Source organism: Hyperolius riggenbachi, chromosome 6 (assembly GCF_040937935.1).
Source record: "Hyperolius riggenbachi isolate aHypRig1 chromosome 6, aHypRig1.pri, whole genome shotgun sequence".
NCBI lineage: Eukaryota > Metazoa > Chordata > Amphibia > Anura > Hyperoliidae > Hyperolius > Hyperolius riggenbachi.
The window spans coordinates 190647993-190671991 of record NC_090651.1 but is presented as its reverse complement, the minus strand read 5'-3'; positions in this window follow the sequence as shown (position 1 = coordinate 190671991).

The window sequence follows — 23999 nt, the reverse complement described above, 5'->3', positions numbered from 1 at the left end:
GAGAGGCAGATACAGTACAGAATCAGAATCTGCAAATGTTACAAAAGAGTAGTAGTATTCAGGCAGAGGTTCAGCAACTAGATCAGATGGGCAGAGGTACAAAAACGATAAGCAATAGCGGAGTCAGAGATAGCCAGAGTCATACACAGTATCAAATATACAGTAATAATAATAATCCTAGTCTTGTGTGAAATCCCTGGTTTCCTCCCAGATCAAAGCACACCGGATACTAGTCTAAGGTCACGTATGTATTCGCAACCGCAGACAGGTTGCGAGTGAGCAGAGAAGGCTTAAGAAGCAGAGGAGACCTCACAGCAGCGCCCACAGGAATCAATCAATCATGAGCGGCGTGGGTCCCCTCTGACGTCAGCCAACCAGCCGGTCAGCTGACGCGCCTCCTCCCAGCATAAAGGTCCTGTCTACATGCGCAGGCGCGCGATACCAGAATCCTATGAGTCACTGACAATTCCGTCCTCGGCGTGCTAGACGTCGGCGGAATGGAAACAACCTGCAAACAGGGAACCGAGGTGGCTGCGGAGACACCCTGCGTGCCAGCAGCCGCAAATGTTACAAATGATAAAGGGAAGGGATACATCTACATGTCTCAAGATGGGGGCAGAACAAAACAACTGTTTGAGTGATGAAAACGCAGCCTGTGCCTCTGACGACCAGTTGTTGGTATCTGCTTCCTTCTTGGTAAGTTCAGTTAGGGGTGACACTACAGAAGAGAACCCCTTTATAAATCTTCTGTAGTAGTTGGCGAAGTCAAGAAATCGCTGGAGTGCCTTCAAACCCAAAGGCTGAGGCCACTCCAGGATGGCAGACACCCTACTGGGGTCCATAGACAACCCTGCTGTGGAGATCACATACCCCAAGAAAGGCACCTCCGAAACCTCAGAGGCATTTTTCTATTTTGACGTACAGGGAATTCTGACGTAACTTCGTCAAAACGTACTTTACATGTTCCTTGTGTCTTGCCAAGGTGGGTGAAAAAATGAGGATGTCGTCCAAATAGACGAGGACAAATTGCCCCAGAACCTCCCTGAAAACTTCATTAGTTAGTTCTTGGAAGAAGGCGGGTGAAGGGCATAACAAAATACTCGTAGTGCCCGTCGGGCGTGTTAAACGCCGTCTCTCACTCATCACCTTGCCTTATGCGGATCAGGTTGTATGCTCCCCTAAGATCAAGTTTGGTAAAGACACTGGCATCAGTAATCTGAGAGAATAAATCGTCGATCAGGGGAAGAGGATAATGATTTTATTTACTGTAATATTTACTGTAATCTTGTTCAAACCCCTGTAGTCAATACATGGCCTAAGCCCACCGTCCTTTTTCTTAACAAAAAAGAAGCCTGCCCCGGCCGGGGACCTAGACGGATGGATGAACCCTTTGGCCAAGTTGTCAGCAATATATTCCTGCATAGCAAGTTTCTCAGGCCCGGAAAGATCATACAGATGGCCCTTAGGAGGCATACAACCTGATCTTAACCTTCCTGGTGGTTCTTTAATTCTGCCAAATAGGCAGAAATACATTTAAAAAAAACCTTTTTTTTTGTTTCATGTAAAGCTACCAGAGTGGTAGCTACATGAAACAACACTAGAGGGCGCATGTGTCCCTCTAGTGCGATCGTCGCCGGCATCAATAGCAAACAGGGGAATGCGTATGTAATGCGTTCCCCTGTTTGGCTTTTCCTGTCGCCATGGCGACGATCGGAATGACGTCATGGATGTCAGCCGACGTCCTGACGTCAGATGCCTCCGATCCAGCCCATAGCGCTGCCTGGAAGTCATTGGTCCGGGCAGCGCAGAGCTCTGGCAGGGGGGGCTCTTCCGCCGCTGTGTGCAGACGATCGCCGCAGAGCGGCAGCGATCAAGCTGGACGGGCGGCTAGCAAAGTGCTAACTGCGCGTACAGCACTTTAAATGAAGCAAATCGCCCCACCAGGGGCTGAGATATCCTCTGTGGCAGCTTACCCCGAGCTCAGCTCGGGGTTACCGCTAAGAGGGTTAAGTCAATAGGACAGTCAAAGCTTCGATGGGGTGGAAGCTTGTCTGCAGCCCGGGGGCAGAATACGTCTGAAACATCAGAGTATTGGCTAGGCAAACCCTCCACTTGGACCTTGGTGGCGCATACCGTGACTTTCCCCAAACAATGATGATGACAGAAGGGGGATCAGCTTAGCAATTGCTTGGAACTCCAGTCAATCTGAGGGGAGTGTTTGTGAAGCCACGGCATACCGAGGATCACAGTGGAGGTAGCCATTCTGAGAACAAAAAATTGTATCTGTTCTCTATGCAGAACCCCAATCTGACATAATAATTCAGGAGTTTGTGAAAGAGATCGTTTCCCCTGCAGTGGTGAGTCGTCCACTGCAGCAACCACGAGCTGATAGCCCAAGGCCTGGAGAGGAAGACCGAGCTTAACAGCGAAATCATAGTCCATAAAATTGGCCGCCGAGCCCGAGTCTATAAAAGCTTGTGTGGCCTGGACTTGATCTCCCCAAATAATAGTACACGGGAGGAGCAATCTATTATCCCTTAAAGGTATAGCTGAATTCTCTAAAGTGGTACCTCCAACCACCAGCGAGCGATATACATTTTCCGTCTCAGTATCCCATGGACAAGATCTCGACGAAGGTCTCCTGATTTTCTCAGGCGCGGGGAGACCGAACTGAGCGGGTTGCATAGAGTCAAGCTGGGAAGGAGAAGGAATCACAGAGGATCTCCTGGTGAGCAGTGATGGGCCGAACCTCCGATTTTAGGTTCGCGAACCGGGTTCGCGAACTTTCGCGGAAGGTTCGGTTCGCGAAAAAGTTTGCGTACCGCAATAGACTTCAATGGGGAGGCGAACTTTGAAAAATAGAAAAAATTATGCTGGCCACAAAAGTGATGGAAAAGATGTTTCAAGGGGTCTAACACCTGGAGGGGGGCATGGCGGAGTGGGATACACGCCAAAGGTCCCGGGGAAAAATCTGGATGTGACGCAAAACAGCGTTTTAAGGGCAGAAATCACATTGAATGCTAATGCTAAATTGCAGGCCTAACGTGCTTTAAAACATCTTGCATGTGTATACATCAATCAGGTAGTGTAATTAGAGTACTGCTTCACACTGACGCACCAAACTAACTGTGTAACGCACCGCAAGTTACCAGCTGTTTGTGTAGTGACGGCCATGCTGGGCTACTGCGCAACATGGCGAGATTGCTCTTCCTCACTCAGTGATGTCAGGTAATGTGTGACTGCCTTCTCAACTTTCCATGGCATTGTTAAAAAGCTTACGTTTTGTTTTTAAATTACATTTTCTACTTGCTGTGTACTTGTTCAGTACCGCTACAATGAGAATCCTATGGAGGCGGGCAAGTCTGGCATTGTGACCCCGGGTAATGGCCGGGGAATGAGGGTTTGAATCCGGTGTGGAGCCTGAGCAACGGCTACCACTACACATCCAAGGAGGGCAGCAGGCAGGCATGCACGCCCGCCCCGAGGTAGTGACCAAAAATAACAATACAGGAGGACTATCGAGGGCTTGCTGTATTTGAAATGAATGTACTTTAAATCCTTTATCGAGAACCAGTTATGGCGGGCAAAGATGACACCACATTCCTTTCACGAGAATCATATGGAGGCAGGCAAGTCTGCCATTTGTGACCCCAGGTAATGGCCAGGGAAAGAGGGATGGAATCCGGTGTGGAGCCTGAGCAACGGCTACCACTACACACCCAAGGAGGGCAGCAGGCAGGCATGCACGCCCGCCCCGAGGTAATGACCAAAAATAAAAATACAGGACTCAGGAGGACCTTTTGAGGCCCTAATTGTAATGAATCAACTTTAAATCCTTTAACGGGAATCCGTTATGGAGGGCAAGTTTGCCATTGTCACCACGGGTAATGGGCGGGGAATGAAGGTTGGATTCCGGCCCGAAGTGGGAGCTTGCTGAGACCCATGCTGTACCTGCCCTGACCGTGCTTTGCAGACCAGGCATCTGTGGTCAGATGGACCCTTGACCCAGCGGAAGACAAACCAAGTCAAAAGCATTTGCCAAGAATGTTTTACGGAGGGCAAGTTTTTTGTCATTTTTTTCAATTGTTTGAAACTGTAGATGGTTGTATTTTTCAATTGTTTAAAACTGTAGATGGTTGTATTTTTCAATTGTTTGAAACTGTAGATAGTAGTATTGCGTTCCGGAGTTGGAGCCTGAGCAACGGCTACCACCACACATCCAGGCAAGGAGGGCAGCAGGCAGGCATGCACGCCCGCCCTGAGGTAGTGACTAAAAATAACAATACAGGACTCAGGACTACCTTTTGAGGCCCTAATTGTAATGAATCAACTTTAAATCCTTTAACGGGAATCCGTTATGGAGGGCAAGTCTGATGGTGCCTTCACTGCGATTTACCAGGTTGGTCTCCGGCGAGAATCTGTTATGGAGGTCAAGTCTGCCATCGTGACCACTGACCATGGCTAATGGTGGGGGAACCCTTCCTGGTGTGATTCCGGTCCGGAGTTGTAGCCTAACAAACGGCTCCCACCACACATCCAGGCAAGGAGGGCAGCAGGCAGGCATGCCCGCCCCGAGGTAGTGACCAAAAATAACAATACAGGACTCAGGAGGACCTTTTGAGGCCCTAATTGTAATGAATCAACTTTAAATCCTTTAACGGGAATCCGTTATGGAGGGCAAGTCTGCCATCCATTCAAGTGCAAGTTATGCACTGACTGCCAGGTATAATGTGCAGTCACAGATGCAGTGAAAGGTATGCAGTGACTGCAAACAGCCGTTTGTGTAGTGACGGCCGTGCTGGACTGGTGCGCACCATGACGAGAGTGCAGTTGATGGTGGCTTTTCAGCCCATATGGTCGCCCGGCTGATGATGAACAGTGACTGTCCAGCTGATCAAATTTGGTCTGACCACAATGAAACAACGACCTTATTATCTTTGGTGTGCCACCCCCACCCGAGACACTCATATAGCCGGCGGTCATTGCTTCATTGTGATACGCAAGCCCCTTCACCGCGGCAAGGTAATGATCACGAAGGGGGATGGGCACATGTACATGCCTTTTGTTTTTTTTGTTGCAGCCGCCTGCAGTTCAGCCAGAAAAATTAGGCAGGCATGTGCACGCCCCAGAAAAATTAGTATAGCGGCCGCTGCTAATCCGCCTAGAGTCCTGGACCCTGGTGGTGGTGGCGGAGAAGGCAGTCAAGGAGCCTGCAGGCAGAGATGCTGTGTGTGGGGACTGACTTAGTCTTCGATCGTGCAATAGCCCTCAGGGATCCATGCCTCATTCATTTTGATAAAGGTCAGGTACTGAACACTGTCATGACTTAGGTGACTTCTCTTCTCAGTGACAATGCCTCCAGCTGCACTGAAGGTCCTTTCTGACAGGACGCTTGTGGCAGGGCAAGAGAAAAGTTGTATGGCAAATTGGGACAGCTCTGGCCACAGGTCAAGCATGCGCAACCAGTAGAGCAAGGGTTCATCCTCGCTGCTCGCAGTCGCAGTGTGTGCATCCACACTTAAGGCCAGGTAGTCGGCTACCTGCCGGTCCAGGCGTTGGTGAAGGGTGGATCCCGAAGGGCTACTGCGAGGCGTTGGACTAAAGAATGTCCACATGTCCGACATCACCCCGACATCGCTGGAGCGTCCTGTCCTTGCCTGAGTTGACTGGTGAGGAGGAGGATTACTGCCAGTGGTACCTTTATTGCGTTGTACTGTCACATCACCCTTAAATGCATTGTAAAGCATCATTGACAGCTTGTTCTGCAAGTGCTGCATCCTTTCCGCCTTGTGTTGAGTTGGTAACAGGTCTGCCACTTTGTGCCTGTACCGAGGGTCTAGTAGCGTGGCCACCCAGTACAGGTCATTCCCCTTGAGTTTTTTGATACGGGGGTCCCTCAACAGGCTGGACAACATGAAAGAGGCCATCTGCACAAAGTCGGATCCAGACGTACTCTCCATCTCCTCTTGCTCTTCCACAGTGACGTCACGCAACTCCTCTTCCTCCCCCCAGCCACGAACAATACCACGGGAACGTGGAGCAGCAGAAGCCCCCTGTGATGGCTGCTGCGGTTGTTCTTCTGCTGCCACCGCCGCCTCTTCCTCCTCCACAGAAACACCTTCCTCATAATCCACATCCGAGTCCGACTCCTCTCCTTCCCCACACAACTCATCTTCTTCCTCCTCCTCCCCCCTCTGTGGTGCCACAGGTGTCAAGGAAACATGTGGTTCAGATGTAAATCGCTCCCACGAATCCTCCTGCCATAGCTGTTCCTGTTCCCGCTCCTCCACAGCTTCATCCACCACTCTACGCATGGCACGCTCCAGGAAGTAAGCGTAGGGGATCAAGTCGCTGACAGTGCCTTCAGCGCGACTCACCAGGTTGGTCACCTCTTCAAACGGCCGCATGGTCCTGCATGCATTTCGCATCAGTGTCCAGCTGTTGGGCCACAACATCCCCATCTTCCCAGATTGTGTCCTTCTACTGTAGTTGTACAGGTACTGGGTGATGGCTTTCTCCTGGTCTAGAAGGCGAGAGAACATCAGCAGGGTGGAATTCCAGCGAGTTGGGCTATAGCATATCAAGCGTCTCACCGGCAAGTTGTTTTTCCGCTGAATGTCCGCAAAGCGTGCCATGGCCGTATAAGACCACCTGAAATGTCCACACAACTTCCTGGTCTGCTTCAGGACGTCCTCTAAGCCTGGGTACTTTGAGACAAATCTTTGCACGACCAGATTCAGCACATGTGCCATGCAGGGTACATGTGTCAGCTTTCCCGAATTCAAAGCGGAAAGGAGATTGCTGCCGTTGTCACACACCACGTTGCCGATCTCCAGCTGGTGCGGGGTCAGCCATTGCTCCACCTGTTTGTTAAGAGCAGCCAGGAGAGCTGCTCCAGTGTGACTCTCCGCTTTGAGGCAAGACATGTCTAGAATTGCGTGACACCGTCGTACCTGTCATGCAGCGTAGGCTCTGGGGAGATGGGGCTGTGTAGCTGGAGAGGAAGAGGAGATGGCAGCACCGCTAGAGTTCAATTGACACTCAGCCAAGGAGGAGGAGGAGGTTGACAGCGAAGAGGATGTAGCTGGAGGAGAAGGAGAGGAGGTGCCAGGAGGCCTGCCTGCAAGCCGTGGAGGTGTGACAAGTCGGTCCGCTGCGCAGCCACGTACTCCCTGCTTGCTGCCATCGGTCACCAGGTTGACCCAATGGGCTGTGTACATAATGTAGCGGCCCTGCCCGTGCTTGGCAGACCAGGCATCCGTGGTCAGGTGGACCCTTGACCCAACACTTTTCGCAATAGATGACACCACTTGCCTCTGAACTGCACGGTACAGTTTGGGTATGGCATTTCGTGAAAAATAAGTGCAGCCTGGTATCTTCCGCTGCGGTGTCCCAATGGCCACAAATTTACGGAAAGCCTCTGACTCCACCAGCTTGTATGGTAATAGCTGGCAAGCTAATAGTTCCGCCACACCAGCTGTCAGACGCCGGGCAAGAGGGTGACTGGCCGAAATTGGCTTCTTCCGCTCAAAGACTTCCTTCACGGACACCTGGCTACTGCTGTGGGCAGAGGAGCAGGAAGCGCTCAAGGGCAGAGGCGGTGTGAAGGAGGGTGGCTGTGAAGGTTCAAGGGAGAAAGCGGATGAAGACGATGCACCTGAAGGAGGAAGAGGAGAAGGAGGGTGGCTTGTCTTTTGAGGGGTGCTGCTTTTCCTCAGGTGTTCTTCCCATAGCTGTTTGTGCCTTTTCTCCAGGTGCCTTCGTAAAGCACTTGTCCCTACGTGAGTGTTGGCCTTTCCACGGCTCAATTTTTGGAGGCAGAGAGAACAGATGGCTTTGCTCCTATCTGAGGCACACACCGTAAAATATTTCCAAACCGCTGAGCCCCCCTGGGGTGATGGCACTACGGTGGCATCAACAGCTGACCTTGAAGGGCATGTTGGCTGGCTGGCCATAGCTGGCGATACATGGTGCCGGACACTGCCCCCAACTGTTTCTGAGGACGAGCTCCCTCTGCTTCTATCATGGAGTCGTCTCCTCCTACTCCTCTCTGGCTCCCCCTCTGAACTGTCCCCCTGGTCATCTCCTCTATTTGGAACATACGTGACATCCGTATAATCGTCATCATAATCCTCCTGCCCAGCTTCGCTTTCCTCAGACAACTCCACAACTGCACCAACTTCAGATGGTTCATCATGCCCCTCCTCACACGTTACGTCCATACTATCGCCACCTAACTCAGACGTATGAGGTGGTGTACCTGCTCCTTCTTCTTGTTGTTGCAGTAGTGGCTGTGAATCAGTGATTTCACCACCACCACCACCAAATAACTCCTGCGAAGTGTCAAATGCAGCGGATGTGGTGCTTGTTGTAGCGCTGGTGGCTGCGGGAGTTGAGGTGTTCTGTGTTAAATACTCAAGCATGTCCTCACAATTTTGGGAAGTGATGGCACGTGCCTTCTTCTGAGCACTGTATTTTGGGCCAGGTCCGCACGAAATCACAGCAACACCACCACGCACAGACCTGCCAGTGCCAGGTGGCCTTTCTCTGGGTCTGCCTCTACCTCTTCCTCTACCTGGTTTGTCCATTTTGTCCATCTCGGGGGGAAGCTAGGCATATGCAGTGAGGTGAGTTCACTCGACAGAAAAGGTAGATATGCAGTAAGGTGAGTTCACTCAACCCAAAGTTAGTTATATATGCAGTGAGGTGAGTTCACTGAACACAAAAGGTAGCTATGTGCAGTGAGGTGAGTTCACTCAACCCAAAGGTAGTTATATAAGCAGTGAGGTGAGTTCACTGAACACAAAAGGTAGCTATGTGCAGTGAGGTGAGTTCATTCACCCCAAAGGTAGTTATATGCAGTGAGGTGAGTTAACTGAACACAACAGGTAGTTAGATGCAGTCAGCTGAGTTCACTCAACCCAAAGGTAGTTATATACAGTGAGGTGAGTTCACTCAACAGAAAAGGTAGATATGCAGTGAGGTGAGTTCACTCAACCCAAAGGTAGTTATATATGTAGTGAGGTGAGTTCACTGAACACAAAAGGTAGCTATGTGCAGTGAGGTGAGTTCACTCAACCCAAAGATAGTTATATATGCAGTGAGGTGAGTTCACTGAACACAGCAGGTAGTTAGATGCAGTCAGCTGAGTTCACTCAACACAAAGGTAGTTATATGCAGTGAGGTGAGTTCACTCAACAGAAAAGGTAGATATGCAGTGAGGTGAGTTCACTCAACCCAAAGGTAGTTATATATGCAGTGAGGTGAGTTCACTGAACACAACAGGTAGTTATATGCAGTGAGGTGAGTTCACTCAACAGAAAAGGTAGATATGCAGTGAGGTGAGTTCACTCAACCCAAAGGTAGTTATATATGCAGTGAGGTGAGTTCACTGAACACAAAAGGTAGCTATGTGCAGTGAGGTGAGTTCACTCAACCCAAAGGTAGTTATATATGCAGTGAGGTGAGTTCACTGAACACAAAAGGTAGCTATGTGCAGTGAGGTGAGTTCACTCAACCCAAAGGTAGTTATATATGCAGTGAGGTGAGTTCACTGAACACAACATGTAGTTAGATGCAGTCAGCTGAGTTCACTCAACACAGAGGTAGTTATATATGCAGTGAGGTGAGTTCACTCAACCCAAAGGTAGTTATATATGCAGTGAGGTGAGTTCACTGAACACAGCAGGTAGTTAGATGCAGTCAGCTGAGTTCACTCAACACAAAGGTAGTTATATGCAGTGAGGTGAGTTCACTCAACCCAAAGGTAGTTATATATGCAGTGAGGTGAGTTCACTGAACACAAAAGGTAGCTATGTGCAGTGAGGTGAGTTCACTCAACCCAAAGGTAGTTATATATGCAGTGAGGTGAGATCACTGAACACAACAGGTAGTTAGATGCAGTCAGCTGAGTTCACTCAACACAAAGGTAGTTATATATGCAGTGAGGTGAGTTCACTCAACCCAAAGGTAGTTATATATGCAGTGAGGTGAGTTCACTCAACCCAAAGGTAGTTATATATGCAGTGAGGTGAGTTCACTGAACACAACAGGTAGTTAGATGCAGTCAGCTGAGTTCACTCAACACAAAGGTAGTTAAATATGCAGTGAGGTGAGTTCACTGAACACAAAAGGTAGCTATGTGCAGTGAGGTGAGTTCACTCAACCCAAAGGTAGTTATATATGCAGTGAGGTGAGTTCACTGAACACAAAAGGTAGCTATGTGCAGTGAGGTGAGTTCACTCAACCCAAAGGTAGTGATATATGCAGTGAGGTGAGTTCACTGAACACAAAAGGTAGCTATGTGCAGTGAGGTGAGTTCACTCAACCCAAAGGTAGTTATATATGCAGTGAGGTGAGTTCACTGAACACAACAGGTAGTTAGATGCAGTCAGCTGAGTTCACTCAACACAAAGGTAGTTATATGCAGTAAGGTGAGTTCACTCAACAGAAAAGGTAGATATGCAGTGAGGTGAGTTCACTCAACTTAAAAGGTAGTTATATGCAGTGAGGCAAGTTCACTCAACACAAAAGGTAGTTATGTGCAGTCAGCTGAGTTCACTCAACACAAAGGTAGTTATATACAGTGAGGTGAGTTCACTCAACCCAATGGTAGTTATATATGCAGTGAGGTGAGTTCACTGAACACAAAAGGTAGCTATGTGCAGTGAGGTGAGTTCACTCAACCCAAAGGTAGTTATATATGCAGTGAGGTGAGTTCACTGAACACAAAAGGTAGCTATGTGCAGTGAGGTGAGTTCACTCAACCCAAAGGTAGTTATATATGCAGTGAGGTGAGTTCACTGAACACAACAGGTAGTTAGATGCAGTCAGCTGAGTTCACTCAACACAAAGGTAGTTATATGCAGTGAGGTGAGTTCACTCTACAGAAAAGGTAGATATGCAGTGAGGTGAGTTCACTCAACTTAAAAGGTAGTTATATGCAGTGAGGCAAGTTCACTCAACACAAAAGGTAGTTATGTGCAGCGAGGTGGGTTCACTCAACACAAACATAGGTGTATGCAGTGATGAGGTGGGTTAAGTAAACACAACAGGTACTAGTAGTAGGTAAACGCAGTACTGGGTGGGTAGTACAATGTGCAGCTTCCTGTCACACACACAGTTAGTCACTGAATGTGCTGCTGAATGCTGGTGGGCTGCTGGCAGTGGGACACACACATTATGAATTAGCAATGCTGTCTAAGCAACTCAAGTGTCTCACACACACAGGTATTCACTGAATGTGCTGCTGCTGCTGCTGGCAGTGGGACACACAGTATGAATTAGCAATGCTGTCTAAACAGCACAAGTGTCAGTTTCAAACACAGAAAAAAACAAAACACACAAGCAGGATCAGCTCTGAAAAGAGCTGTTCTGGGGAGCTATTATAGCAATAAGATTCAGCTAGGAGCAAGCTAAGAAGGGAAGAGCCTGACTAATCTGTCCCTAGGAGAACAAGTCTGCAGCAGCTGTCCCTAGTCTGTCTCTAGCAGGCACACGAGTGAGGCTAATGGCCGCCGGAGCCTGCCTTATATAAGGGGGGGGGGGGGCTCCAGGGCTTAGTATAGCCGGATTGGCTACAATGCACCTGCTGACTGTGATGCAGAGGGTCAAAGTTGACCCTCATAGAGCATTATGGGGCGAATCGAACTTCCGTGAAACCGTTAGGCCCACCTCTACTGGTGAGTTTACCCCATGTCTGTTTTTTATGTCGTACTCGACGATCAATCTTAATTGCCAAAGAGCTTGCCTCATCTATGGTTTTAGGTTCAGGATGGCCCAACATCAGATCAGCTACTGCATCAGATAATCCCGATAAAAAAGAATCAAGTAAAGCATGTTGCCCCCATCTGGCTGTCACTGCCCACTTTCTAAACTCTGCTGCATACATCTCCACAGTGTTATGCCCTTGTCTGAGGGTCTTAAGCTTCCTTTCTGACGTTATCGCTAAATTGGGATCATCATATATAACTGCCATAGCTTCAAAGAAATCCTGAACCGATGCTAGAGCCTCATGGGTATCGGGAAGACTGTAGGCCCATGCCTGTGAGTCTCCAGATAAAGTCTTTATTAAAATGACCCGCTGACTCTTGGACCCTGATGCGCTAGGACATAACTCAAAGTATGAAAGGCACCGATTTCTAAAATTCCGAAAATCGGCCCTATGCCCAGAAAACTTTTCAGGAAGAGGCAACCTGGGCTCCAGGACAAAAGGGGATAACACTGATGCACTGGGTGTTTGAATGCATTGCACCCTATCAGATAGTTGGCGAATCTGAGTCTGCTGGGTATTAACCATGAGAGACATCTGATTAACTGCCGTGATCAAGCATTCAACATGAGTGAACAGTGTATCCATAGACATTTCTTGGTCTGCGGTTCTGTAACGATTGTAATAATGTTTTGGTGTAGCAACACAGACGTCTGATTATGTGGTGATCTGCAGAATCACCAATAATACAGACGCTCTACCTGATTATGTGGTGATCTGCAGAATCACCAATAATGCAAGTATAGCTAACAGGAACACAGAGTGAGATGTGCTTGGTGCAACAGTAACTGATTAGTTTAATGAGACCTCACCAGAGGAGCTGGTGGATACTATCAGAAACAGTAACTGAGTAGATTTAACTAAACCTCACCAGAGGAGCTGGTGGGTACTATCACAAAAGCACCTGGGCCCACTGGTGAGTAGAGAGGTCAGACAGGCTAGGTTCGGCAACTGAGAGGCAGATACAGTACAGAATCAGTAGGCAAAAGAGTAGTAGTATTCAGGCAGAGGTTCAGAAACTAGATCAGATGGGCAGAGGTACAGAAACGATAAGCAATAGCGGAGTCAGAGATAAGCCAGAGTCATACACAGAATATCAATAATAATACAATAAACAATAGTCCTAGTCTTGTGTGAAATCCCTGGTTTCCTCCCATATCAAAGCACACCGGATACCAGTCTAAGGTCTGAGCGCTAACACGTATGTATTTGCAACCGCAGGCAGGTTGCGAGTGAATAGTGAAGGCTTAAGAAGCAGAGGAGACCTCACAGCCGCGCCCACAACAATTAGCCAATCCTGAGCGGCGTGAGTCCCCTCTGACGTCAGCCGACCAGCGGGTCAGCTGACGCGCCTCCTCCCAGCATAAAGGTCCTGTCCTGTCTGTGCTAGACGCCGGCGGAACGGAAAACCCCCCCGAGCAGGGAACTGAGGTGGCTGCGGAGACACCCTGTGTGCCCGCAGCCGCAGATGTTACAGTGGGTAGCGATTTTTCACCGTGATTTTATTTAACTCCCTATAATCAATACATGGGCGTAAGCCACCATCTTTCTTCTGTACAAAGAAGAATCCTGCCCCTGCAGGGGACTTTGAAGGCCGGATAAAGCCTTTTGCAAGATTCTCTTTGATATAATCTTTCATGGCCAGTTTTTCTGGACCTGTCAGATTATAGAGGTGACCTCTGGGGGGCATGGTTCCAGGCCTTAGTTCGATCGGGCAATCAAAACTTCAGTGTGGGGGAAGCTTATCTGCAGATTTAGGGCAGAAGACATCAGAAAAATCTGCAAACTGAGGTGGAACACCCTCTACATGTATCTTGGTGGCACAGACCACGACTCTCTCAATGCAATGATGATGACAATAAGGAGACCAACTTAACAATTGACCAGAGCTCCAGTCAATCTGAGGAGAGTGTTTGCGTAGCCACGGCATACCAAGAATGACAGTAGAGGTGGCCATTTTCAGGACATTAAATTGCATTTCTTCCCTGTGTAACACCCCCACATGGAAGGAAAGAAGGGGAGTCTGAGAAAGGGGCTGTCTGTCCTGCAAAGGAGAATCATCCACTGCAGTGACAAAAATTTGTCTATCCAAAGGTAGTAGCAAAAAAGTTTCTGTACCGTGTTAGCCAAACAAATTATATAGGTAGAAAAAAAACAACGTTTTGTAAGAAATAATACCTTTTAATGGCTAACTAATAGAGTTAAATGATGCAAGCTTTCTGGGATCTAGTCCCCTTCTTCAGGCATATTTCCAGATGTAAGCTGAAGTAAAACACTGATGCAGCAGAGCTGGCAGCTATACGTCAGCACAGGACGCATCCTAAGGTATAGTAACCGGCTCTTAAATGAGCCGGTTCTTTTTGTATTGAATCAAATAAATTGATTCATTTGATTCAATACAAAAAGAACCGGCTACTAAAGAGCCGGTTACTATACCTTAGGATGCGTCCTGTCCGGACGTATAGCTGCCAGCTCCGCTGTCTCTCCCTGTCTGCCTGCACCTGTCACCCTCACCTAGGGTGGCACCCATGGGTGCACCAGGTGCCAGGCTAGGTGAGGGTGACAGGTGAGGAGGCGGGGAGGACAGCGGGAGCCGTGCTATGCGTCCCTACGCAGGACGCATTGTAAGGTATAGTATTCTAATTGGCGTGGGAGATCTTCATTCAAGTTAATTGAAGATCGCAAGATAAGAGGATATTGTTATTCGTTGGATCATTTCCGAGGATATATTGGCGTGGGAACATTTTTTTTAAAGGTACAGGTAAGTATTTGTGGTTAATTAAGATTATTAAAATACTTTTCTCGTGGTTGTGTTTTTATTCCATTTAACCCTTTGTTGAAATGGGTAAGGGGTACAAAGTAGCCCTATACTCATTTCTCCTGGGAGGGGGGTGGGCATCTTAGGGTCCCCTTCTTAAAGTGGACTCCCAGATGCCACCATGAACCCCCCCCCCAGGGAGTCGTCGCCCCCACCTCCTCCTGGGGCACCGGAGGTGGGGAAGAGCCCCTTGTCCATGGATTGGACAAGGGCTCCGGGGGGGAGGGGAAGGCTTGGCCGCCCCTCCCCTCCGAAGCCCCCCCATACCATGGACCATGCGGGCTGGTATAGCTCAGGGTGCGAAGCCCCAGTCGGCCGGGGCTCCGCATTCTGGCTATCCCAGCCTGCATGGGGGACAAGGGGTTACAGAGGCTCGGAGGGGGGACCCCACGTCATTTTTTTAAAAATTTATTTCCCACACTCAGAACAGTAAAAAAATAAAAATTGATACCAAATTTTTAAAAAAAACAACGTGGGGTCCCCCCTCCCGAGCCTCTGTAACCCCTTGTCCCCCATGCAGGTTGGGATAGCCAGAATGCGGAGCCCCGGCCGACTGGGGCTTCGCACCCTGAGCTATACCAGTCCGCATGGTCCATGGTGTGGGGGGGCTCTGGGGGGGAGGGGCGGCCAAGCCCCCCCCTCCCACCCCCGGAGCCCTTGTCCAATCCATGGACAAGGGGCTCTTTCCCGCCTCCCTTGCCCCAGGTGGAGGCGGGGGGCGACGACTCCCTGGGGGGGGTTCATGGTGGCATCTGGGAGTCCCCTTTAAGAAGGGGACCCCCAGATGCCCACCCCTCTCCCAGGAGAAATGAGTATAGAGGTACAAAGTGCCCCTTACCCATTTCCACAAAGGGTTAAACGAAATAAAAACACAACCACGAGAAAAGTCCTTTAATGTTCTAAATTAACCAGAAATACTTACCTGTACCTTTAAGAAAAAAATCCCACGCCAATCAGGTCCCACGACAGTATCCTCCATCTTGCGATCTTCTGATACATCTTGATTGAAGATCTCCGCTGCCCCGACGCCACACACGCCGCCTCCGCCGCACTGCTCTCAGCTATACTAAGTATAGCTGAGAGTTGCGTCTATGCGTCTATATAGACGCATTAGCGCTAGCTGCCGCTGCCCTTCCTGCCTCCCCCCACCTGTCACCCTCATCCATGCTGACACCCAATGCACCCATGGGTGCCAGCATGGGTGAGGGTGACAGGTGGGGGGAGGCAGGGAGGGCAGCGGCAGCTAGCGCTAATGCGTCTATATAGATGCATAGACGCAACTCTCAGCTATACTAAGTATAGCTGAGAACAAAAAGCATCTTTAAATTTTGGCTCCAAGGCTCCCCATTGGTTCCTTATCGACCAATGGGGATCCTCCTGATCCCCATTGGTCTGTTAAGGAACCAATGGGGACCATTGGAGCTAAAATTTAAAGATGCTTTTTGCTCTTAGCTATACTTAGTATAGCTGAGAGCAGTGCGGCGGAGGCGGCGTGTGTGGCGTTGGGGCGGCGGAGATCTTCAATCAAGATGTAACAGAAGGTCGCAAGACAGAGGATACTGTCGTGGGACCTAATTGACATGGGATTTTTTTCTTAAAGGTACAGGTAAGTATTTCTGGTTAATTTAGAACATTAAAGGACTTTTCTCGTTGTTGTGTTTTTATTTCATTTAACCCTTTGTGGAAATGGGTAAGGGGTACAAAGTAGCCCTATACTCATTTCTCCTAGGAGGGGGGTGGGCATCTGGGGGTCCCCTTCTTAAAGGGGACTCCCAGATGCCACCATGAACCCCCCCCCCCAGGGAGTCGTCGCCCCCACCTCCTCCTGGGGCACCGGAGGTGGGGAAGAGCCCCTTGTCCATGGATTGGACAAGGGCTCCGGGGGGGAGGGGAAGGCTTGGCCGCCCCTCCCCCCCGCAGCCCCCCCATACCATGGACCATGCGGGCTGGTATAGCTCAGGGTGTGAAGCCCCAGTCGGCCGGGGCTCCGCATTCTGGCTATCCCAGCCTGCATGGGAGACAAAGGGTTACAGAGGCTCGGTAGGGGGGACCCCACGTCATTTTTTTCAAAACATTTCCCACACTCTGAACATAACCCACAAATTTTAATTTAAAAAAAAAAATAAATACAATTTTTCAATTTTTTTTAAAATATTGTTTCCCAGTATCTTTTTAACATATCCTGCAAATTTGGTGTTGCTAGGATTTAAGGGGACTTTGCTATTAACTGCTAAAGTCGGCGGAAAAAGTTTCCATGGAAATGTCAGTACGCGATTTAAATAGATACATTTCCTCTTTGAAGATTTAAACTCGATTTTCTCAAAAACTATAAGGTCTTTTTGAACAATTTTTTTTCTTCATGTTCCCACTATTCTTCTTAACATTCCCTACACATTTGGTGTTTCTGGCATTTAAAGGGGCTTTGCTATTAACCGCTAAAGTCGGCGGGCGTTTAATTTACCCACGGTCAGAAGAAGAATATTCAAAATCGATTTTCTCAAAAACTATAAGGTCTTTCTGAGAAAAAAATGTTTCCTCTTGTTCACAATTTTCTTCTTAACATTCCCTGCAAATTTGGTGTTTGTAGCTTTTAAGGGGGCTTTGCTATTAAACATTAAAGCCGGCGGGCAGATATTTTCCAAACGGCAGCAAAGCAAGGGTTAAAACGATAAATATCGTTTGGGAGCAATACAAATATAAATATAAACGATAAATATCGTTTTTAAAGCCGGCGCCATTTTTTAGCTGTCAAAAACGAAAAATAACTAGCGATAGTGGTTCTCTATGGGGCGCCGTTTTTTAACTACGATAACTGGCGCCATTTTTAACGGACCCCATAATAGGGATTCCCCATTTATGAACAAAATCAAAATCAATAAAATTAGCAGCTGAGCCTGAGTCTATAAATGGTTGGGTAGCCAACTCTTGCTTTCCCCAAGGTATAGAACATGGCAACAGTAATCTTTTATCAGATAGAGGTATAACTGGTTCGCCTAGGGTAGTACCTCTAACTACACCTAGGCGGAGAAGTTTTCCGACTTCTTAGGACTATTTTGTACCAAATGCCCCTTCTCAGCACAGTACAAGCACAGACCCTCTTTCCTTCTCCTGGTTTTCTTAAACTCTGACAGTCTGGAATGACCGAACTGCATCGGTTCATCTTGAGGGACCGGAGAGGAAGCAGAGACTGGGACAGATTTAGTAGGAACCCGGGATCTACTCTGTTTCTGATAGCGGATTTGGCGATCAATTTTAACTGCCAACGCGATCGCTTCATCCACAGTTTTGGGCTCAGGATGACTTAACATCACATCCGATACAGGATCGGAAAGACCTGTCAGAAAACAATCTAATAGCGCAAATTGTCCCCATCTAGCCGACACTGCCCACCTCCTAAACTCTGCTGCGTAGGTCTCTACAGTGTTGTGACCCTGCCGGAGAGTCTTTAACTTCCTTTCTGCTGTGACTGTGACATCAGGGTCGTCGTAGATTATCGCCATGGATTTAAAAAACTCCTGCACCGAGGACATTGCCTCATGACCCTCAGGTAAACTGTAGGCCCAAGTTTGTGAATCGCCAGACAGTAATGTTTTGATGAAAGTTACCCTCTGACTCTCTGAACCTGACGATATGGGCCGCATTTCAAAGTACGGTAAACAGCGGTTCCTAAAGTTGCTGAAATCTGACTTATGACCTGAGAACCTCTCTGGGAGAGGCATTCTAGGTTCAACGACAGGAGGGGACTGCCCTGGTAATGTCGGGGCCTGTAGCAAATGTACCGCCTCAGACAACTAATTGATTTGCGTCTGTTGCGTATTGACCGTGGTAGTCAGGACATTTACTGCCACGGTCAAGGCCTCGACTTGAGTACACAGAGCCTCCATAGACATTCTGGTCTGCTGTTATGTGACAATGTGTCAGCGAGAGCACAAGTATCTGATTATGTGGTGATCTGCAGTATCACCACCTAATGCAGATATATCCCTGAACCAAAGTAATCAGTATCTTACTGATAGTAGATCAGCAGAAGACTCACTAGCACAAAATCAGTACTTTAATAAGAAACGTGATCACAGGTGTTTAGTGCACAGTATACAGGAGTACTCCTGGCTGTAGGGACTATCACTAACAGAGTTGTCGTACAGGCAAAGTTGGTAACGAATCGGTCGGCAGCAGTACAGCATCGTCAGGCTAATCGTAGTCAAAGGTAAGCTGAGGTCGGCAATGGGTCGGGCAGATAGGGTACAGAATCAGGAGGCAGAAATCAGAGTCAGAAATTCGAGCAGAGGGTCATACACCATAAATCAACAATAGTAACGAGTTATAATTATAGCTATCAAACAATTCTTATCTTGTGTGAAATCCCCGGTTTCCTCCCGGATCAAAGCACACTGGAACTATCTAAGGTCTGAGCGCTAACACGAAGTATTCACAACAGCAGACAATGAGCAAATGACATCTCCCAGCTTAAATACAGAAAGCAATCCAAACCGCCCGCCCAGAGGGTTGGATCAACCAGCAGCGTGTGATTGGCAGGTTGGTGTCAGCTGACCGCAAGATCAGCTGACCCGTCTCCTCAGATTATAAAGGTCCTGCCGCCCCGCCCGCGAGTGTGCTGACCTAACCTGATGTGCAGAGGAGAGACCTGTCCTGCCAGGGGCTATGCAAGATGTCTGAGAGAATGCGGCCGCCGCCGGGGTGATGTCAGACGCGGAAGCGGCGGCCGCAGCACTCTCCGCTGGTGAGGTAATACTGCTATACCTGACAGTGCCACGTGCAAACACGTGCAAAGTGCCATGTGCAAAGTGCCAAGTGCGAAGTGCCACGTGCAAACACGTGCAAAGTGCCAAGTGCCAAGTGCAAAGTGCCATGTGCAAAGTGCCAAGTGCAAAGTGCCACGTGCAAACACGTGCAAAGTGCCATGTGCAAAGTGCCAAGTACAAAGTGCGAAGTGCCACGTGCAAACACGTGCAAAGTGCCAATTGCAAAGTGCCACATGCAAACAAGTGCAAAGTTCCACATGCAAAGTACCACGTGTGAAGTGGCATGTGGCACTTTGGACGTGGCACTTTGCACGTGTTTGCACGTGGCACTTTGCACTTGTCACTTTGCCTTTTGCACGTGTTTGCATGAGGCACTTTGCACGTGTTTGCACTTTGCACGTGTCACTTTGCACTTTGCACATGTTTGCATGAGGCACTTTGCACTTGGCACTTTGCACGTGGCACTTTGCACGTGTTTGCATGTGGCACTTTGCATTTGGCACTTTGTACTTTGCATTTGGCACTTTGCCCGTGGCACTTTGCACGTGTTTGCACGTGGCACTTTGCACTTGGCACTTTGCACTTGGCACTTTGCACGTGTTTGCATGTAGCACTTTGCACGTGTTTGCACTTTGCACATGGCACTTTGCACTTTGCACATGTTTGCACTTTGCTGCTGGCCTGGAGTGTGCACAGCACTGCAGCTCACACTCTAAATGTCACACTATGACATCAATCAAGCTAATGAACGATTTAACTATAGTGTAGTGATAGTGAAGGGGTTAATCACTGAACAGCTTATCACTGTCTACAGCCCTTGGTCCAGCAGCACTGCAGCGCACACTCTAACTGTCACACTATGAGACATCAATCAAGCTAATTAACGTTTTAACTATAGAGTAGTGATAGTAGTGAAGGGGTTAATCAATGAACAGCTTTAGGTTTATAACTGTGTACAGCCCTTTGTAGGGCACCAGCACTGGAGCATGTCTCTGTGTGCATTCAGTAGTCAGGACAATCTGTCTCATCATGGCAGCCCTCCTTATTATACAGGGGGGCTGGCCAGTGTTCCTGTCAGTGATTGGGTGCCAAGGCTTAGGCTGGGGGGCCTCTGATTGGCTCAATGAGGTCAGTTGGTGCCGGCTAGAGATGGCCAGAACCTCCGATTTTCGGTTCGCGAACTTCCGCGGAAGGTTCGGATCGCACAAACTTTCGTGAACCGCAATAGACTTCAATCGGGAGGCAAACTTGGAAAACTAGAAACACTTATGCTGGTTCACACGAACTTTCACGAACCGCAATAGACTTCAATGGGGAGGCAAACTTGGAAAACTAGAAACACTTATGCTGGCCAGAAAAGTGATGGAAAAGATGTTTCAAGGTGTCTAACACCTGGACCCGCAGGTGGCAGAGTGCGATACATGCCAAAAGTCCCGGGGGAAAAATCTGGATTTGACGCAAAGCAGCGTTTTAAGGGCAGAGATCACATTGAATGCTAAATTACAGGCCTAAAGTGCTTTAAAACTTCTTGCACATGTATACATCAATCAGGAAGTGTAAAAAGAGTACTGCTTCACACTGACACACCAAACTCACTGTGTAACGCACCGCAAACAGCTGTTTGTGTAGTGACGGCCGTGGTGGACTACTGCGCAGTGCGCACCATGGCGAGATTGCTCTTCCTCACTCAGTGATGTCTAGTTAGGTAATGTCTGTCTGCCTTATCAACTTCCGATGGTTCTTTCTCTACCATTGTTAAAGCTTACATCTATTTTTTTTACATTACATTTTTTACTTGCTGCTCAGTACCTGCAACGAGAATCTATTATGGAGGGCAAGTCTGCCATTGTGACCAAGGGTAATGGCCGGGGAATCAGGGTTCAATTCCGGTCCGAAGTGGGAGCCTGAGACCCATGCTGTATAAGTCCTGTACCTGCCCTGACCACGCTTTGCAGACTAGGCATCTGTGGTCAGATGAACCCTTGACCCAGCATAAGACAAACCAAGTCAAAATCATTTGCCAAGAATGTGTTATGGAGGGCAAGTCTGCCATTTATTCAACTGTGTGAAACTTTCTTTGGTACTTTCACAGTACCATGGTGTCCACGGCAGGTAACCATCCAACAGGCCGAGGAATCCTGCTTCGATTCCGTTCCGGAGTTGGAACCTAAGAAACGGCTACCACAAGGAAGGCAGCAGGCATGGCAGGGGATACACTGGTCCTAACTGTGAAAGTAAAAGAAAGAACCGACGACCAGTACTTTTTCGAGGCCCTGCTGTAATGAATCAACTTTAAATCCTTTAATGAGAATCTGTTATGGAGGTGAAGTCTGCCATTGTGACCACTGACCATGGGTAATGGCCGGGGAATCCTTCCTGGTCTGATTCCGGTCCGGAGTTGTAGCCTAACAAACGGCTACCACCACACATCCAGGCAAGGAGGGCAGCAGGCATGGCATGCCCGCCCCGAGGTTGTGACCAAAAATAACAATACATGACTCAGGAGGACTTTTGAGGCCCTAATGTAATGAATCAACTTTAAATCCTTTAACGAGAATCAGTTATGGAGTGCAAGTCTGATGGTGCCTTCACTGCGAATCACCAGGTTGGTCTCCGGCGAGAATCTGTTATGGAGGTCAAGTCTGCCATTATGACCACTGACCACAGGCATCCCTACGTCTGGCAAAATGGGGCATCTGCCCTCCCCTGGCCAGCTGCTGCCCCCCCCCCCCCAGCCACCCGAACCCGGAAGTGTTTGAAGGCGTGGCCGCCACTTGCTCCCTAGGCTGACAGGCTGCTGCTGTGCTGCCCATCACCCACCCACTCTCCCCGTGCACTGGACGGGCAGCTGGGAGGTGAACAAGTCCCGGTGCCCACCCTCCACAGAGTCCCCCTGCGTCCCTGTACCTATGCACTGCAGCGCTATCATCAAACAGATGACAGGCGCTGCAGAGACTGTAGCATTACTGTTGCTAGGCAACAGCAGGAAGCGGTGCCGACTTCTTGCATGTTGCCTGGGTCTAGGAGAAGTGGCCCCACTTGCTTGCCATCCAAGACATGTGGGACCCGGAAACTTCTGGAAGCCTGGCACTGCTCAGTGCTCAGCATCGGACAGGAGACAGGTATCCCCAGGCAGCAGTGAGCTCCTCCACATGACCTCACCAGCCAGCCAGGCAAACTTCACGTGCACTGGATAGTTGTCGCCCCTACTCTGCTGGAAGCCGAAGGTATGGGGGAGGGGGTAATAGAGGCTATAAAGCTGCAGCAGAGAGACGTCTGTGAGCATGCCCCCCTCCCAATCACATAACTGTTTAGGTAGAGTGACCAGATTTTTGTAGGTCCAACCTGGGACAGGGAGGGTGGGTGCAGGGGGGGGGGGGGGTGCGCGCAGCGCGCCGTGGCGAAAAGTGGGGAGGACTGAAGAGTGCACAGCGATGAAGACCGGGGGGGGGGGGGGGGGGGCTGCAGCGAACAATGGGCGTGGCCATGACATTGTATGGGCGGAGCTAACGTAATGATGTAACACCGAGGCATAAGAAAGCAGTGTTTACGCCGTGATGTGGACAAACGAGACTTTGCATCATGGGTGTGCAGAAACTGTGTGATGCTAATAGTATACCGTAACCACAAAGCAGCAAACATAGCCATCTATGACCATTAAATAATAAATGCAGTAACAGTTATCCCGAACACCAGAAACTAAATGCAATGGGCAACATGTCAGCACAAAATAAACGCAATGCGGGCAAACATGTCAGTACAAAATAAATGCAATGCGGGCAACATGTCAGTACAAAATAAACGCAATGCGGACAACATGTCAGTACAAAATAAACGCAATGCGGGCAACATGTCAGTACAAAATAAACGCAATGCGGGCAACATGTCAGTACAAAATAAACGCAATGCGGGCAAACATGTCAGTACAAAATAAACGCAATGCGGGCAACCATGTCAGTACAAAATAAACGCAATGCGGGCAACATGTCAGTACAAAATAAAAACGCAATGCGGGCAAACATGTCAGTACAAAATAAACGCAATGCGAGCAACATGTCAGTACAAAATAAACGCAATGCGGGCAAACATGTCAGTACAAAATAAAAACGCAATGCGGGCAAACATTTCACCAGAAAATTACTGCAATGCGGGCAAACATTTCACCAGAAAATTACTGCAATGCGGGCAAACATTTCACCAGAAAATTAACGCAATGCGGGCAAACATTTCACCAGAAAAGAAACGCAATGCGGGCAAACATTTCACCAGAAAAGAAACGCAATGCGGGCAAACATTTCCCCAGAAAAGAAACGCAATGCGGGCAAACATTTCCCCAGAAAAGAAACAATGCGGGCAAACATTTCATCAGAAAAGAAACAATGCGGGCAAACATTTCACCAGAAAAGAAACAATGCGGACAAACATTTCACCAGAAAAGAAACGCAATGCGGGCAAACATTTCACCAGAAAAGAAACGCAATGCGGGCAAACATTTCACCAGAAAAGAAACGCAATGCGGGTAAACATTTCCCCAGAAAAGAAACGCAATGCGGGCAAACATTTCCCCAGAATAGAAACAATGCGGGCAAACATTTCACCTGAAAAAGAAAGCATTTACTCACCTGGCAGAAGTCTCCGGCCTCTGGCG